At 40.3% G+C, this 16,285-nt stretch overlaps 1 long non-coding RNA gene across 1 annotated transcript; it reads right to left on the reverse strand.

Moving 5' to 3' along the window:
* Positions 1-563: 563 nt before the first annotated feature.
* LOC144293426 (uncharacterized) lies at positions 564-1,479 on the reverse strand. Its single transcript, XR_013360664.1, has 3 exons — positions 1,360-1,479; positions 878-946; positions 564-695 (listed from the first exon to the last, which is right to left on the reverse strand). It is a non-coding gene; the product is annotated as an uncharacterized LOC144293426 (long non-coding RNA).
* Positions 1,480-16,285: the final 14,806 nt, after the last annotated feature.

Genomic DNA, 16,285 nt, shown 5'->3' on the forward strand with positions numbered 1-16,285 from the left:
TATTATTTTTTAACTGATAGTTTCAGAATTTGCACCCACACCATTAAGCCCTGGATACGCGTTTGTTAATTCATGCTCGATCCAGAGCAACATTCCTTTTCATCATCAGGTAATGAATTTGTGTGAGGCATTAAGCTTTTATATTGTGAAATCCAGCTCAAAAAGAAAGATTTTTCTGCTCCTCAGAGAACTGTGTTTTCTGACTTTGATGTATCATTTATGCATCTCATCCATTATGGATGTGTTACAGCTTTTACATGAGGTACCGACCTTTTGAAATAAAAATAAAACTACATCGTCCCGATCTCTTTCTTGTCCATACTGTTTTCAGAGTACAAGAGATTCTTGTGTTCTGCAGAATTCACTTTGAAGCTCCCTTTCTTTGAAAACAAATGGCAGGAAGGCCCCAAACAACCCAATCTTTCCTATTTCATGGACGAGCTGCGTGCACATGTCTAATTTTAAATTCTGAAGTGCAAATGTCATGTAATGAAAGTATCAGCAGTTACTTAAATGTGGTTAAATATGGAAACTCAGCATAAAGTCGATGTTTATTTGCAGACGGTGACAGTGATAAGGGCAGGAGCCTTCCTGATAAGTGGCTTTCAGCCACTGTTAATCGGCTGATGGATGGATTGGTGCGAGGCTGGTCACAAGGAAGCTCTCCTCCTCTGTAATGGAACTCGCTCATCCGTCTAGTGGAGGGAGGGAGAGAGAGAGAGACAGAGAGTGAGAGACAGGGGAAGAGGGAGAGAGAGAGAGACCATGTGTGCAGTTGATTCTCTTATTCTGCTCAGAACAACCTCTGCTGCTAGTGAGAAGAGGCCAAACATCAGGAAACTCTGACCCGAATCAGAATAGAAACTTCAAGACTCACAGAATGTCACAACCAGAAGAGGTCCTGGCAATCATCTAATCCAACCCCAGGATGGTGAGATGAGGACATCTCCATGCAAAAAAATTACACCAGATTTATTAGTCAATGCACATCTATTTGCTTTCTGCTTAAAACCTACAGCTGGTTGCAGAGTGTCCTTAAGGAAATTCCTTAGGGGGGCAGCCCCGGTGGCGCAGCGTTTGGCGCCGCCTGCAGCCTGGGGTGTGATCCTGGAGAGCCAGGATCGAGTCCCACATCGGGTTCCCTGCATGGAGCCTACTTCTCCTTCTGCCTCTGTCTCTGCCTCTCTCTCTCTGTGTCTATGAATGAATAAATAAAATCTTAAAAAAAAAAAAGGAAATTCCTTAGTAAGACATCAAGGCCCTTTATGAACTGGATTCTCTCTCTCTCTCTCTCTCTCTTTCTCTCTCTTTCATCTCTCCTCTTGCCCTGCTAATATTTCAGTTGGAGGATTCTAGTACTTTGAGCTTCTTGCTTGGACAACTCCAGTTCTAGCTTCAGAGGGTTGCTTGATTGTCACCTCCACAGAAGCTTCCCTGACTCCCCAAGTCAGGGCCCAGTACTTGGTCATCACTGTTCCTTCTCTGGTAGCAGCCACCTATCATATTAGTCTGTTTACTGTTTGCCCATCCTACTTGAGTAGGAGCTCTTTGAGTGCCAGGACATTATCTCATCACAATTGCATCCCCAGGACCTTGCAAGGTACCTGGCACATAGCAGGTGCTCATTGAATATCAGATGACAAAATGGGCTGTGTCGTTATACTATATGGCCACCTCTGCAGTAGACACTAGAGATATAAAGCCAAGTAAGTACAGTGTCTGCTCTGAAAAAATCCAGTCAATTCATTCAATTTATTCATGGCTCTTCCTACATAGGACAGGTTGCCAGTTTATCAGATTTGAACTAGTCACATTTCTTCAGTTTTGAGAAAACTTCAGCGAGACGCTTGAAGTTCCCAAATTTTTAAGCAATGCTTCGCGATACAACTACCATTAAACGACTGACAAAAGGAACCTCAGAGAATTTGACCCCAATTAAGCAGCCCCCTCACAAATGACAAGAACAAGCTCATATTTGTTGTTCAAAAAAACCACTGCCAGGGTAATCCCACAGCTAGTAATTATTCTCTCTCATACCTGCTCAGATGACAGACAGGAATGAGAAATCAGAGACCTGTAGAATGTTAGTACTTGAAGAGGCTTTGCAATCCCCTAGCCCAGCCCCCTTCTCTTAAAAAGGAGAGAATGGCAGACTGAGGAGAAGAAGTGATTGGCTCAAGGTCAAGTAGCAGGTGAGTGGGTACCCTGGGCCTCAGAGCTCCATGGGCCATGCTTCTTCTCCGATGAGTTACCGCTCAGAACCACAACTCTGAGTCTCCCCATGGCAGCTGTCAATGTGGGCACTGGGGCTGCCCAGCAGCCCTTCTGCTTGGTAACACTGTTCTCATTTTTATTTGAAAGCCTGTCTCTCCCATTCATGAGGAAGTCAATGCCACTCCAGCTTCCGCTGTCATTCTCACTGACTTAAGTCAACTCAGCACGTTCTACCCAAGCCCTCTGGTTTTCAGCCTGAGTAGAAAGTCAAGGGAGTCCCCGTTGATTCAGACTTAACAAGCATGTGCCTCTCAGCCTAGTGAGGCGGACAGAGCTTGGACTGAAAAGCCTGCAGGCACCTGGCTCATCAGGGGTCTCTGATATTGGGAGGGGGTGTGATCCATGAGCAGAGGCTGCTCTTGGAATAGAGGGATTCATAAGTGCCAACAGGGCCCCTGAGTGACTGCTGGAAGATCATTTCTGTCAAGGAAAGAGCAAAGTCAAGTAGAGACTTTCCTTGGTCTGGCCGGCAGCATTAGGACACTCCCTCTGTTCCACTCACAGTCGAGGAAAGCCCATTTACTGCCATGTTCAGCCAACACGGAGCCTTGCTTGATCTCTGTTTGCAAGTAGTCTTCAGTTCCCAGCCCCCAAATAAATTATTTAATTAAACAATTAATTAATTAATTAATCCATGCAATTTATTAGTTCATGGTGCCAGGTACCATGTAAAGATATGGAAATCTGCTGCTGAGCCTCAAGAGGCTCTATAGACATTGGCCATCCAACATTTTTCTCAGGCAATTTATTTCCATTCAGAAAACATTTATGGCACACCTACTGTATACCAATGTATCCTGCATGAAAGGATGCAGAAGTAAGTAAGATATACTTCTGGTCTTGAAAGGCTCACATGGTCTAGTTGGGGAGTCAGATAAAAAGAGCTACTGACCTCTCACCATGGCCTGAAGCCAGTGGTCTGGGATTAAACCTAACCAAGAACCTTCCCTTCAGCTTCAGCTCAGGCTGTGTTTATTCCATTTTCAAGGGCCCAAGGAAGTTTAAAAACTTATTTTGAAAAAGAACAGTCCCCCTGGAGATTAAGGGCTGAGGACCATTGCTGTTATCTCTTGCTAATGAGAGACAATTCTGGGGACCCGTTGTATATTTTTAAAAACAAGACTAAATAATAGGTTGGGGCTATTTCAGTGGAGTGGCCACGATGCTCATGATGAAGAAATCCTTCTGGTGAGCCCGGGGAGTGGAAGACGCAGGACCTGGTGAGGACCCTGGCACCACAAACCAGAACTATCAAACCTCAAAACAAAAATGCCATGAACAATGAGGGTTCCCTGGGACAGCTGCCAGCTGGTTGGTATCAATATAATCTGAAAAAGGTGCACTGAAAGTATATTTAAAAGTTGCTAGTGACTCCGGGTTACCAGAATATAAAACCTCCAGTTATAAGACTAGTACATTCTGGGGGTGTAGTATATAGCATGGTGACTACAGTAAACGATACTTTTTTTTAAATATATATTTTAAAGTTGCTAAGGGAATGGATCTTAAATGTCCTCCTCATGAGAAAAATATGTAACTATACATGGTGATAGATGTAACTAGACTTACTGCGGTGATCATTTCACACAACGTAGATTGAATCATTATGTTGCACCCTGAAACTAATATAATGTTATATGCCAATTTTTTCTCAATAAAAAAAATTCTTATAGAAGTTTCTAGTGACCCTATTAGGGCCGCTACTTTTTAATAAGGTGCATTGAAAGCCCACTTCGTGATAGGTATCTTATATGTCGTTACTTCACTCAATGCTCATTAACTGTCCTTGAGGTAGGCATGGTTGTCTAACTCTGCAGTTTGGAAAAGGTGTTTGAAGGCATGTGGTAAGGAAGTGCACAGCTGCTCTAACAGGACTGGCCGCTGATACTGTGCCTCAGGTAGAAATGAGCTCAACGCCCATCCTAGAATCCTAGGGGCAAGGGTCATAGGTATTTTATGTGTTCCTAGATTTTATTTATTTATTTATTTGAGGTTGGGGGGGAAGGGCGGAGGGAGGGAGAGAATCTCAAGCAGACTCCCTGCTGAGCGCAGAGCCTGAGGCAGGGCTTGATCTCAAGACTCCAAACTCTTGACCTGAGCAGAACTCAAGAACTGGCCGCTTGACTGACTGAGCCATCCAGGTGCCCCCATAGAAAATTTTTTTTAATGAGAAACATATCACACATAAAAATGTGCCTTATGTATATGCAGTTTAAAGAGCAATGATAAAACAAACTCTCATATATTTACCACCAAGCTTACAAAGCAGAATGTTGTTACCATTTTGTTGAGGTCTGGTCTCTTGTTCCTTTTCCTTTATCATCTATATATGTATAGATCATTTAGTTTTGCCTGTTTTTGTATAACAGAATGATGTATTATATGTTTTTCCCTGTGATTTAATTCTTTAATATTACGTTTTAGTGATTCACCCAAATTGATTCATGTAGCTGTGGTTTATTCAATTTTACTGCTACATGGCCTTCCAATGTATGACTATGTCACAGTTTATTTATCCATTCTATCGCTGATGGGAGTTTAGATTGTTTCTGGCTTATTAGCTGTGCTGCTGTGAACATTGTCGTGTATATCTGTGGGTGCCCATGTAGAAGAGCTGTACTAGGGCAAATACCTCCAGTGGAATTGCGAGTTTCCAGTACACGCTTGTGTTCAGCTTGATAATGCCAAAGCGTTTACCAAAGGGATTGTACCAATTTTCATTCCCATAATCAGTGGATAAGAGTTTCTATTGTTCTCCAACCTCTTCATCTTGATATTGATCAATTTGTAAATTTTTGGCATTCTGGTGAGTGTAAAATAGTAGTTTGTTATGGTGTTGTGGTTATCTAATTATGGTGTTTCCTGAATACTAATAAGTTGAGACATCTTTTCATATATTTATGGGCCATTTGTACTTCCTTTTCTATGAAAGGTGTGTTAAACCCTTTTGCCTATTTTTCTTTTGGGTTTTCTTTTTCATATTGATTTGTGGGAGTGCTTTATATTTTCTGGATATTAATTGTTAGTTATATGTGTTGTAAACATATTTTGAGTTTCAAGCTTTCTCTTTAACTTCTTCAGGGAATTTTTTTCCTTAATGGGAAGAACTTATTTTAAAACTTTTTATTTTAAAATATTTTCAAAACTAAAAAAGTAAAAATAAATAAAATATTTTCAAACTTAGGGAAAGTTTATAAAATTAATACAAAGATTTCCCATGGATTCCAAATATTAGTGTTTCACCACATTTGCACGATCATTTTATCTATTTTCTATTTTCTATATTGAAAATAATATCTTTAAAAATTACATACTCCAACTTATTATTGATGTTTAAAGGTGCAGTTGGCTTTTTAAATACTGTTTTTGCATCTAGAAGCCTTGCTAAACTCTCAAATTCTAAAACATCTGTAGACTGACATATTTTTTGGGTAAATAATTAAGGCATCTGCAAAAGGACAGTTTTGCTTTGTTTCCAGTCTTTATCATTCTGTGCTTCACTGACCCATACCTTTAGTCCTAAGCTGAATAGGTATGTTGATAATGGCCATCCTTGTCTTGTTCTTCATCTTAAAGCGAGTTTCAGCATTTCATCATTTTGAATGATTTTTGTGGCTTGTTTTTTCTTTCTTTCTTTCTTTCTTTCTTTCTTTCTTTCTTTCTTTCTTCTTTCTTTCTTTCTTTCTTTCTTTCTTTCTTCTTTTCACTTTTTGATGATGTCTATTATCAGGTAATTCCTTTTCATTCCTCATTTGAGAAGATCTTTGTTAAAAAAAAATCCTGAATAGATGTTACTTTTTATTGAATGATTTTTCCTTCATATACTGAAATGATTGTATAGTTTTTTCTTCAGTCTGTTAACGGGGTATATTTCATTAATTAATTTTTTAATATTGCATTCTTGGTATAAACCAACTTGGTCATATACATTATCCTTGTTTATACACATTCAGATTCAATTTGCCAATATTTTGTTCAGGACTTTGGTCATTTTTGTTTTTCTTCTCTCTTTGAGTAATTTGGGCACTTAGTTCAATGCATTTATTTCTGCTACATAAAAATGGGTCATGATTATCTGTTGCTACATTACAAACTATGCCAAACTTAGCAGTATAAAACAACTCAATTATTTATTATTATCTGCTGTGGTTCTGGGGGTTGCCTGAGTTCTACTAGATGATTCCCACTTGGGATTGCTCATGTGTTTGCAGTCAGATGGTGGCTGAGGCTGGTATCTGGAAAGCTTTCTCACTTACATGTCTGCTGCTTGAGCAGGGAAGATGCATACAGTTGGGGCTCCTTGGTACCATTTTCTACCTTTCTGTAATCTCTCCTTGTGGTCATCCAGCATGGCAGCTTTCAGCCAGTTAGACATCTACCACAGACTTCCAGAGCAAGTGTCCAAGAGAAACCAGTCAAAGCTGCATAGCCTTTTCTAACCTAGCTTTGGAAGTCATATGACACCTCTCTGCCACATCCTGTATGGTGAGGAAGTCAAAGCAGGCTCAAGGGGACACTTCACCTTTTGATGGAAGAAGTGTCAACGAATTTATGACATGATTTGAAACCGTCATACTTAGACTGGCCCCATACAATTGAGGAGTGCTTCCTCTGTGTTTTATCCTCCAGAGTATTTATATAAGATTAGAATTAATGTTATTCCTGGAAATTTCAGTAGTGCTAACCTATAACACCAACTGGAATATTTCCTTTTATGGGACAGTTTTAAGCTACTCATTAAATTTAAGGAATAGTCACAGACTCTTCCTCTTTTCATTGTTTTTTGAGTCAGTTTTAGTAAGTAATATTTCTTTAGGAATTTGCCCATTTCATCTAATTTTCAAATTTTATAAATTCGAATTGTATGGTAGGCAGAATAATGGCTCCTCAAACATGTTCATGTCCCACTCCCTGAAGCTGTGAATTAATATGTTCCCTTACCTGGCAAAGGGTCTTAGCAGATATGATTAAGTGTAGGGGTCTTGAGAAGAGAAAATGATCTTGGGTATATCCAGGTGTACCCAGTCAAATTTCATGGATCCTTAAAAGCAGAGAACCGTTCCCAGCTGTAGTTAGAGAGAGACACCCAAGGATGAAAGAAGTGTCAGAGAGTGGGAAGAGAAGGACCTGACTCACAATTGCTGACTTTAAAGATGGAGGAAAGAGTTCATGAGCCAAGGGCGGTGGGTGGCCTCTAAAAATAGGAAATGACCCTCAGCAGATAGCCAACAACTTGAATGAACAAAGAAACAGGTTCTTCCTTACAAACTCCAGAAAGGAATGCACTCCTACTGACACCTTGATTTAAGTCCAGTGAGACCTTTGTCAGACTTTTGACCTACAGATCTGTAAGATCATACATTTGTGCTGCTTTAAGCCACGAAATTTGCAGAATTTTATTATGGTGGCAATAGCAAACTAATACAAGATGTTCACATCTTATTATTTGCTTAATTTTTGTAAAATGTATGATTTCATCCCACTTTTGTACTAATATTGTTTATTTGGATTCTCTGCCATTAATCTTGCTAGAGATTTGTCTTTATTATTCATTTTCTCAAAGTCACAACTTTTGCTTTGATGATTCTCTATATCCATGTTTGTTTCACACTTTCATTAATTTGCAGCTTTATTATTTTCTGTCTTCTATTTTCTTTGGTTTATTTTTCTATCTGCTTAATTTGATTAAACAGATAGATTTTTGGCTTCTTTACTTTAAGATGTTCTTTTTACCTAATATAAGCATTTTAGAGCGATACACTTCCCTGTAAGCAGGACTTTAGCTGAATCCCAGTTTTTATTTTAAAAATACGTAGTATTTTTATTATGTTACATCTTAATTACTCTCTAAAGTTCATTATTGTTTCTTCTTAGATAATGAGTCATCTTGAAAATGTGATTTTAAATACATAGACAAATGGGATTATTCTAGTCCTCTTCTAATCTAAAAATTTCTAACTTCTAACTTACTGTCAACTACTCAACTCTGCCATTCTCGAAGGAAAAATGTGATGAGCACTGGCTGTTATATGCAATGGATAAATTGTTAAATGCTACATCTGAGACCAATGATGTACTATATGTTGGCTAATTGAATTTAAATTTGAAAAATATGTAAAAGGAAGAAAGAATTAAAGAAAGAAAGAAAGAAGAAAGAAAGAAAGAGAAAGAAAGAAAGAAGAAAGAAAGAAAGAAAGAAAGAAAGAAAGAAAAGAAAGAAAGAAAGAAAGAAAGAAAGAAAGAAAGAAAGAAAGAAAGAAAGAAAGAAGAAAGAAAGAAACCAGTCATAGAACCTACATAAATAAGTGGGCAGGTCCATGTTCCAATAAAACTTTATTTACAAATACACATAAAGGGCTGGATTTGGTCCATGGGTTCTAGTTCTCTAACTGTTGCTCAACAGCCTCTCTCTACTCAGGCCCTTTTTCAGAGAGTCACCAGGACTTCTGTGCATGATGGCTAGTAGTCACAGCATCATTCCTACAATGGTCTCTTAGACAAAGCAAGTCACAAGGCCAGCCTAGATTCCAGGGGTAAGGAAATAGACTCTACCTTTCAAGGGGAGAAGCTGCAAAAAAAAAATTGTAGCAATATTTCATCTCCACTGGTATCTAACCTGTCTTACTGACAGAAATAGAAGTTCAAGGATCATATACATATTATAATTAATAGGCTATTTTTAGAGAAGTTTTAGGTTTACAGAAAACTGAATAGATAGTACAGAGAGTTCCCATGTACCCGTCTTCCTCCACTCCCTCACAGTTTTCTCTATTATTAATATCTTGCTTAGTGTGGTAAACTTGTTATAATTGATGAACCAATATTGAGACATTATTATTAACTAATGTCCACAGTTTATATTAGGGTTCACTCTTGTGTTGTATATGTGTATGGATTTTGACAAATACATAATGTTACGTACCCACAATTTTAGTATCATACAGAACAGTGTCACTATTTGAAAAATCCCCTGTGTTCCACTTAGACATCTCCATCTCTCTCTCTGACCTGGCAACCAGTGATCTTTTTATTGTCCCCATAATTTTGCCTTTTCCAGAATGTTATACGGTTGGAATTACATAGTGTGTAATTTTTTTCAAATTGGCTGTTTTCAGTTACTAAATGTGGTTAAGGGTCCGCTGTGTCTTTTTGAGCTTAATAATTCATTTCTTTCTGTTGCTAAATAATATTTCATTGTATGGATGTACCATAGTTTGTTTAACCATTCCCTATTGAAAGGCATCTTGATTACTTCAAGATTTTGGCAATTATGAATACAGTTATTGTAAACACTTATATGCAGGATTTTTTGTGTATGTATATTTTCAACTTATTTCGGTAAATACCTAGGAGCATCATTGTTGGATCACATGGAAGACTATTTTTAGCTTTAGCTCTGTAAGGAACTGCTAAACTGTCTTCCAAAGCGACTATACCACTTTGTATCATCTTTGGTTGGGCTCCACAAACAACAAATGAGCTCCACATCCTGGTCAATATTTGGTGTTGTCAGTGTTTTGGATTTTAGCCTCTCTAATAGGTGGTTAGTGGTATCTCTACCATCTTGGTCAACTCCTGTCACTGTTGTTTTGTTTTTGTTTTTTTCCTGTCGCTGTTGTTTTAATTTGAAATTCCATAATGATATAATGTTCAGAATATCATCATACGGTGATTTGCCATTTGTATATCTTCTTTGGTGAGGTATTTGTTCAAGTATATTGACCATACTTTAAAATTGAGGTGTTTGTGTTCTTATTGTTGAGTATTAAAGATTCTTTGTATATCTTAGATAGAAATCTCTTTATCAGATATATGTTTTCCAAATGTTTTCAACCCAGTCTATGACTTATCTTTTCATTCTCTTAAGGGATAATATTTTTAAAAGATATAATAAGATTTTCTCATATATTTCTGTGCTTGTGACATTCTCCCATTATGCCAGGGGCATCTATTGCTTGGAGACAACTGGCCTTGTTCAAGAAGATTGCAAAGGGAAGAGTAAATTTCCAGTTTTGACTTTCAAAATGAGATTTCTGAGTCTCTAACAAAGCTGTAATTTTGAGGACAAGCTTTGTTGAGAAAAAAAAAAGTGCTTTCTAGAGTCTGTAAGTTCCCATGAATATATCCAGTGTCAAGCCTAGAGAAGGTGAATGTTAAGAACTAACATTAGCCACAAGTGGAAATCAGGATATGAGGCAAAGGGGCTCCTGACACATAGGAAAAGGCAAAAAACCCTACCACCTCTGGTTCTATGGTAGTTAGGGAAAGAGATGGTCCCTTTGCTGTTTCTCTCCACCCGCATGCTACTCCAACATGCCCAATGAACCTCTTCTCTCTCTCCCTATAATATGTGCCTCCCCTCCACCTCCCCCACCCCAGCCCCACTGATGGGATTAATGCCATTATAGAGAAAAAGACACAAGAGTTCTCTCTATCCACTTGTATACACCGAGGAAAGGCCATGTGAGCATACAGTGCTGTCTGTAGCTAGGAATCAAGCTTGTACCAGGAACCAAATCTGTGGGCCTCTTACTCTTGGACCTCCCAGCTTCCAGAACTGTGAGATAATTGCCTGTTGTTTAAGCTACTCAGTCTACAGTGTTTTGTTATAGTAGCTCAAGAGCCTAGCAGAGTACTTGGTTCATGGTGGGTGCTCAATAAATGTTGTAAATAAAGGAGTGAATGAATAAATAAGTGAACATATCGGTATCCTTTACTTTCTTATGGTAGGAGTATTTCTGTTTATAGGTTTTGTTATTTTTCCCATATGGTGAGGCCAGCAGATGAGGAGATGACAGCCCTTGAGAAAATAGTTTGTTATACTCATGGACCTCAAGAGGAGAGGGCACACTGTACCATACCACAGGGGACCACAGGGGGAAGCCCCAAAGAGGCACAGGCAGTAAGGGGAAAACGTGAGCAAGAGCCTTTATTGTGGTTTCCACGGGAAGGAACGGGTAGTGGGGAGACAAGTTTAGGATTGGCTAGTTTGAATAATTTTGGCAGGCTCTGGGCATAGAGGTTGTCCCTGGCTGTCTGGTACCTGGGCCTGCAGTGATTAGAGCAGGGAAATGGTGGTCCTAAGTATAAAAGCTCTGTAAAGCTTGGCCATGTGGGCTCCGCACGGGTTGTCTTGCATAGGAAGTTGTGCTTGTAGGTGAGTTCTCTACTATTGTGTTGTCTTTTTTTTTTTTTTTTACTATCGTGTTGTCTAACACTGGGAGGGACAATCCCTCCAGGGCCCTCCAGGGCCCTTGAGGCCCCAAGATATCAAAGCATCAAATACAAAAACTGGAAATGTGTTGTGACATTTTGACGATCGAGGAACCCTCTCTTCTGGGTCTCTTGGAGGTAGAGCTGTGACCACTGGGGACTTTCATGACCTACCTTGTTAAGACTTGTCAAGATCACATCTTGTCATGGTATCGCCCCTTTTCATGCCAGTTTTTGACACATTTTATTATTCATTCGTTCATTCATTCATTCATTCATTCACTAGTTAGTGAGTACTCACCATGGGCCAGGCCCTGTGTCAGATAAGCCCTGGCAGTTTGGTCAGAGAGACAGCCTAGGAATCAAGCAAAATCCCTGCCTGCCTGGTTAGTACTCTAATGACACTCTCATACAATTATTTTCAGAGGCTTCTTGCCCTGCCCTGGACTTCTTAAACGTAGGAAGGTCCCTTGATATCAAGCTTAGTGACATCTATGGAAGCAGTTTCATTTTTCATAATGGAAGATTCACTCTTAATCAGAGAGGGCCTTTCCTCAGTCTGAGAGCTTTGTCTTTTTTGTGACTTTTAGGGGTAACTTGCAGATTGACAATATCTGCTCTCAAAGTCAAGGCTGGGACTTTAAATAGTATGAAGACTCCAATGGCTAGACTCACAGAGGTAATCTGAATATTGATCACAAATTTTCAAGTGGTCTTGGAAAATGCAGCATGATTTTAGGAGATATTTCCAATTAGCTTGGGCTGTTCAAAGCAGCTCTATGTCTAAGAAAGAGAATGCATTAGAATTTTCTAAAGGGCTTTATCTCCTGAAACAGAAAACATAAATGGTGGTGGGAGAAAAAAATCAAAGTCACTGAATATGGAAATCACCACTTTGGGGTTTATGAGAACCACATCCTGCTAACTCCCTGCTATGCGAGGGAGCTTTCAGAGGTAATGAGGCAAGTTCCAGAGTGTCAAATGTCTGCCTCGCTTTATACTTATGTGAACTCTCGTCCTGGTCCTCCTGCTGGTAGGGTACATGCTCAGCCCTGGCAGAGATGGTGTCTGACATCTCCTTCTAGTCCCCTGGGGAAAAAACCTTGCACACAGCAGGCACTTAATGTACTCTGGTGGGATTGAGTAGAAGAGAAGAGACTCCCCAGGAAGGCATAGGGATGCAAAAGGCTCTCCCTGTTATCTCTTAATCTGCTCTGAATTAGAGACAGCAGCCTGTCTGCGGCTGGGGCTCAGGCTCCTTCCCTCTGGATGGGAAAAGGAAAACTAGCTCATACTAAGCTCTCACCATGTGGCTGGCCCTGCGATAGGCACCTTACAGCACCATTTCATCAATCTTCCCAATAACCCTCTGCAATTGGTATTATTACCCCATTTTACAGATGGGGAAATGGGGGCATTGGAGAATAAGCTCTCCTGAATGGTTTTCACTTGAAAGGTTTCTGAGATCCCACCTGGCTATGCTACCAGCCTGAAAAAGCCAGCTTCACTAAAGTATTAGATGGTTGTGTGGGCACTCTGCACTCAGAAAAGCTTTGATTTTATCGAGCAGACTTAGAAGAGAGAGGTTTTCCAGCCCATCAACCCAGAGACACATTTATCAGAATGGCTGACTGATTGATTCCTTGGAGAGCATACAACAGGTCCTATGGGTCACACAAGGGGGCAGATACAACAGCCATCCCTCTCCTCCCTTCTTCTCCAACTGACGGAACCCACCACCAACCATAGTTGGGGCTGAAAATTCCAACAACTCACCTTCCCAGCCTCATTTGGGGGGGACCAGCTTTGGTTAATGAGATGTAAGGGGAAATCTCCAAGGAGCTTGTGAATAAGATTTCCTCCATGAAAAAGAGAATGACCATCAAGGAAACTCTTTATCCCTTCAGTTCCTTCCTGCTTTGGACAATGTCATGTGATAATGGGATATCTTGACTGTTTTTGTGATTATGAGCAACTGAATATATATATATATATATATATATATATATATATATATATAAGCATTTTCAGAAAGCATTCTGACTTTTGAAATTGTGGAGAAGAAAATAGTGCAGTGACAAGTCCTGAATAATGACACTGTTGGTTGCGGGGGAGGAGTGGAGATTGAGGGTGGGGAGAGAGCCACAAGGTCAAGGTCAAGATCAGAAGGCCCAGGGCACTGAAGCAGATAGTGGTGAGGATGTCAAATGAAAACAAATCTGGACTCAGGTAAGGGGAGACATTATTGAAAAGACTATTGCAATAAGGGGAGGCTGACTATGGCCATAGAGAGGTTGCTCTGACCATGAGGTTAGTAAGTGCCCTCACAGTCAGATAGAAAGGAATTTGCTTTTATTGGAAGGAATAAATAAGACTAGAAAGAACCCAGTACAGGAGAATGGGATTAGTGGGTTGTGTTATGGGGTAGCTGTTCAGGGAATGTTTTTCCCTGAGGTCAACTGACTCTCTGGCAGGTCCTTAAATTAATGAAGAGTTGTTCCATGTTTGAATGCTCAAGGGTAGGTCAAAGTTCAAGGACCTGGAGGAAGAACAGAAGCCTGATTAAATTTGGTCAAGTCAAGTTGGCAGGCATTTTGTCTAGATTGGTCAGTAGGGACAAACAGTTCAACTACTCATCTATGAGGGGAAGAATGGATGTGGAGGGCCTGTGTCTGACCGCATCGCAGATTAACAAGGGGGTCTTCTGTGAATCTCACCTGAGTCATATGGGAGAGGATAGTTCTTCACAGTGAAACATTTCTTGGAACACGAAAGACAGAGAGGGGGTGGGAGCGTAGATTTCTTAATGGTCACTGTTTTTCAGGAACACAGAGGAAACATTGTCAAGAAATTTAAAAAGGTAAAATCAGACCTCAGGGCAGGGTTAAAGTGGTCACTGATCCATCCGGAACTATCAGCTCCCTCCCATGTGCCAGGCACTGTGCTGAGGGGTCCTGGGAACACAAGGATGATTCAGACGTGGTTCTCTTCAGGATCATAGCAAGAGACAAAAGAGAAGGACACGGGTACTTGCAGGTCTCCTAACATCTATGGGCTGCCTCCTGTGGCTTTCCATATACTCAGATTCTATTTTCTTTGGGGACCACCTCAGCCTTGCAAACTGCCTGCCCTGCAGCAGACTCATAACTCCGGGTATGTATGCAAAACTCAAGAGAATCAAAAGCAGAAAAGGGAGAGGTTGTCCAGAATTTGAGCTTTGGGTCTCAAAGTATTTTAAAGGATTAAGCATTTCAGTATCAACCCCCAAAAGCCTTTCTCAGTGATTCTGAATCTTGATTTTTCTTTCTTTCATTGAAGAGCAACGGGGAACTCTCACCTGAGTCCTTATGCTTTAGCTGTAGGTGGAGCCAGGTAGTTTCTCATCCCTCAAGCAGGAAGTTGGATGCCCTGAGAGGTACAGTCACTTTGGTTGGGTAACACAGAAGATCATTGCTGAGATTCAAGAAAGGTATGCATCCTCTTATTCTGGTTTCTGTTTCACCAGGCCTTTTACTAACGCTCACGCGATGGCCTTTCTGAAGGTGGCTAGGGGCAGGGCTTGGGATGAAGGTGAGCAGAAAATGCAGAGCCCCATGCTGCGCCCCAGAAGAGAGGGGAGGAATAGCATAAAAATAAATTTCAACCCAGTCCACACGACTGAAGTTGAAGCCCTGAGTCCTTTGTCTGATCATTGTACCCTGGGGCCTTACCGTTTACAGTCCTGAGTGATGCTGCCTGAAGATGGCATCACCTATCAGAAAGCATGGGCCTACATTTGGTCATAAGAAAACCCTCTGAATATCCCATTCAAAATAAATTTTTGAAGCTATCACCAGAAACTTCCTAGATTATATTAGACTTCTTAGGATGATAGGTATTTGACTTTGCAGGGCACACAGGCTGATTGCAATTGTTTTCCTTATACTTGACTTTCCCTCAGGTTGTGTGGCTGCCTTTACATTCCACAATTCCTTCTCTCGTCCTTCCCATCTCCACCCCTTCCTCTGGCTCCAGCATCTCAGACATCATAGCCACAACTGCTAAATATTTCTCACTATGTGTTCTCCTCTCCTCTCTTCAGGAAACCTCTCAAATTTTTGCTGAGGATATAGCTGCTCAGCTAAAAACTACCCTTCTATCAGTTTCCCCCTCTATTAAATGGATACAGGAGTTCTTACTTGGCTATTCTGAGAATCAAATCAGATCATACGTTTAAAGAGAAGCATAGTATGAATGAAAGAGCCAGAAGATCCAGATGAATCTCATCTGCCATTACCTTACTGGGTGGTCTTGGGCAGGTCACTGCATTTCCCTGGGCCCATTGCCTCATCTATCGAATAAGGACATTTAGACTAGATTAGATCATCTAGATATTTTCCTGCTCAGACACTGTATGGTTCAAAAAAATCAGACTTTGGTATTATGAAGAGTCAGACTTTAAGCAGCATTTTGCCTATGCCGACTTGGCTGGCACCGGTTCCTGATGGTTGATGATGTGTGTATCACTTCCCAATTTCATAGTCAGGTCATCACGGCAGGTTGAGTTTGGCCATGATGGGAGTATTTACACCACAGAAATTGGCAAATGCTATAAGGCAAAACTTTCTCACCTTCCATGGAGAGCCAGTTGTGAAACATTTACCAGCGTACTATTTACTACAAGGAAAGAAAACCGAAGTCTTTGTATGACTTGGTGCTCAAAGTAGTTAACATAACTAGTAAAACTTAAAATGAAAATGTACAAGTCTGTGTTTATAACATACAGAGGACTGTGAGGCAAGAATTAGAAGTTACCCGA

Source organism: Canis aureus, chromosome 21, assembly GCF_053574225.1.
Source record: "Canis aureus isolate CA01 chromosome 21, VMU_Caureus_v.1.0, whole genome shotgun sequence".
Taxonomy (NCBI): Eukaryota; Metazoa; Chordata; class Mammalia; order Carnivora; family Canidae; genus Canis; species Canis aureus.